Raw genomic sequence first — 3,456 nt, forward strand, 5'->3', positions numbered from 1 at the left:
AGAGAGAGAGAGAGAGAGAGAGAGAGAGAGAGAGAGAGAGAGAGAGATAACACTTACAAAGGTCCTTCAGAAGTTTCCATATGGATTCATTAACAGTGTCGGTATTTGTCTATTCTGTTCATTTCAGACACTGTAAATGAGTAAGTTGAGCTACTGTAGCTTTCATAAATAAACACTCTTCTCTTAATATCATTGTCTTCTTCTCATCTGGCCCGCCCAATTTCTTTGTTGGGTGATATAAACAGGGAAGGTGGAGTAGGGTTTTAATTCTCTTCATTCATTGGAAGAAAGTTTTTTTTTTTCCCCAAAGACATTTTGACAAAAGTTCTCCAGATGTTTCAGAATATTAATAATCTAAAATCTATCTCTACATGAACTTTGAATAACATTTTTACCTACATGTTTATTTCTTCTGTGTCATTACCACATCTGTTTATCTGTCTTGTGATTCTCAAAGGTTATGAATAGTTCCCAATAGTATATATTTCTGAGATACTTTTAGGGGATAGGAATTAAATTCCCAGGGTCATTCTTCTTAGTAAGACCATAGTTCAGATATTCTTAACCTGTGTGTGTGCATGTGTGTGTGTGTGTTAGACACTTTTGACAGCCTGGTGAAGAGTAGCAGAACTCACAAAAGGATAGGGTGAAACAATTTTCTAGCCCAAGACAAGCTAGAAGGTGGGTAGGAAAGGTCTGTCTCATTAGGATGAAAGTGGAGCTCAGTCCAGCACAGGCAATGCCTTGGCAAGCCAGCATGAGGCCTTGGGGACAATCAAATCAGAAGGTGTATCTTCTAGAGCTCTCAGACCATAGATGGTAAAGGGGCCCAACAACTGATCAGAAGGAGATTCCAAGGGTCCCTTTGTTGGCACTGGGTGCAAGATTCTGGTTCATTGTCCATATGTGGATCCAGATCACAGTCCTTCAACAAGGAGGAACACTAAGAAATCTGAAAAGTCAAAAAGGAATCTGACCATAAAATATTATTATGATGACAGGGAAGATCAAATCACAAACTCAGAAGATGACAACAATGTTAAAACACCTATGGACAAAACCCCAAAGGAAAGTAGGAAGTGGTTACAAGCCTAGAAAGAATTCATGAAAGGGCTCAGAAAGGAGCTTAAAATCAGAGAAAAGAGGTAGGAGAAGCACTGGGAAAAGAAATGACAATGAAGCAAGAGAATGATGAAAAAAGAGTCAACAGTTTGGAAAGCTGCTTAAAAAGTAGAATTAGTCAAATGGAAAAGGAAATTCAAAAATCCACTGAAGAAAACAACTGCTTAAAGAGTAAAATTGGCCAAATGGAAAAGAAAGTACAAAAGCTAATTGAGGAAAACAACACCTTCAAAGGTAGAATTGGGCAAGTGGAAGGCAATGACTCTATGAGACATTATGAATCAAACAAACAAATTCAAAAGAATGAATGTGAAGAAAATGTAAAATACCTCATGGGAAAAACAACTAACCTGGAAGATAGATCCAGGAGACACAATATCAGAATCATTATTCTACCAAAAACCATAATTAAGAAATTATCAAGGAAAATTGCCCTGATGTTCTGGAATCAGAGGGCAAAATAGACATTGAAAGAATGCATTGATCACCTCTGGAAAGAGATCCCAAAATAAAAACCCCAAAGAACATTATAGCCAACTTTCAGAACTATCAGGTCAAGGAAAAAATACTACAAGTAGCCAGAAAGAAACAATTCAAATATCAGTGAGTAACAATCAGGATTACATAGGACTTGGCAGCTGCAACATTAAAGTATCAGAGGTCATGGAACATAATATTCTGGAGGGAAAAGGAACTAGCACTACAATCAAGAATCACGTACCCAGCAAAATTAAGCATAACACATTGAGGGGGAAATCTGTCATTCAACTAAATAGAAGGATTTCAAGCCTTCATAAGGAGAAGAGCAGAACTAAACCAAAAATTTGACCTCCAATATCAAGATCCAAGAGAAGTATACATAGATAAAAAGGGAAAAGAAAACATAAGGGATTCAATAGAGCTAAACTATTTATATCCCTACATGGGAAGATGATACTTGTAACTCTTAAAAAATTATGTCACTAATAGTACAACTAGAAGGACTATACATAGACAGATGGTACAGGTATAAGATGAATTTGAAGGGATGACACAAAAAATTAAGGGATTAAGAAAAAGAGTACAAACGGTGTAGAAGGAATGGAGAGGTTGAATGGGGTAAATTATCTTACATGAAGAAGGGAGAATGATGTATTAAAATGGAGGGAAAAATGGGGCAAGGGCAATGGGCATTACTTCAACCTTACTCTCGTGAGTATTGGCTCAAAGAGGGAATAATATACACAATCAGTTGAATATAGACATCTGTCTTACCCAACAGGGAGGTGGGGTGGGGGAGGAGAGTAAATAAAGGGAGATTGGAAATGACAGAAGGGAGGGCACATCAGAGGAGGTGGTAGACAGAAGCAAAGCACTGGTGAGGAGGTAAAGATGAAAGGAGAGAGGACAAAGAGGAGGAAGAATAGGGTGGAAGGAAATACACAGGTGTAATCATAACTATGAATGTGAATGGGATGAACTCTCCCATAAAACAGAAGCAGATAGCAGAGTGTATCAAAAACAAGAATCCTACAATACGTTGCTTACGAGAAGTAGAGAGACTTGAAGTACAGAGACACATAGAGTAAATGTAAGGACTGGAGCAGAATCTACCATGCTTCAGCTGAAGAAAAACAAAAAAAAAAAAACTAGGGGTGACAACCCTGATTTTAGACAAAGTAAAAGCAAAAATAGACCTAATTAAGAGATAAGGAAGGAAACTACATCTTGCTAAAAGTTACAATAGACAATGAAGTAATCAAATCAGAAGAACAAGGAATAGTTTATCTGACTGACCTATGGGGAAGAGAAAAATTCATGACCAAACAAGAGATAGAGTATTATGAAATGTAGAATAGATAATTTTGGTCTCATTAAATTAAAAAGCTTTTGTTTAAACAAAACCAATGCAACCAAGATTAGAAGGAAAACACAAAGTTGGGAAGCAATCTTTACAGCAAGTGTCTCTGACAAAGTCCTCATTTCTCAAATATATAGAGAATTGAGTCAAACTTATTACAAGTCATTCCCCAATTGATAAATGTTCAAAGGATATGAACAAGCAGTTTTCAGATGAAGAAATCAAAGATATTTGTAGGTATATGAAGAATGCTCTAAATCACTTTGGATTAGAGAAATGCACATTAAAACAACTTTGAAATATCACCTCACACCAATCAGATTGGCTAATATAACACAAAAGGAAAATGAGAAATGTTGGAGATGGTGTGAGAAAATTGGGTCACTAATGCACTGTTGTGGAGTTTTGAACTGATCCAATCATCCTGGAGAGTAATTTGGAACTAAACCTGAAGGACAACCAAACTGTGCAAACCCTTTGATCCAGCAATACCA

This window comes from Vombatus ursinus, unplaced genomic scaffold, assembly GCF_900497805.2.
Source record: "Vombatus ursinus unplaced genomic scaffold, bare-nosed wombat genome assembly UNPS02014880.1, whole genome shotgun sequence".
Classification (NCBI taxonomy): Eukaryota; Metazoa; Chordata; class Mammalia; order Diprotodontia; family Vombatidae; genus Vombatus; species Vombatus ursinus.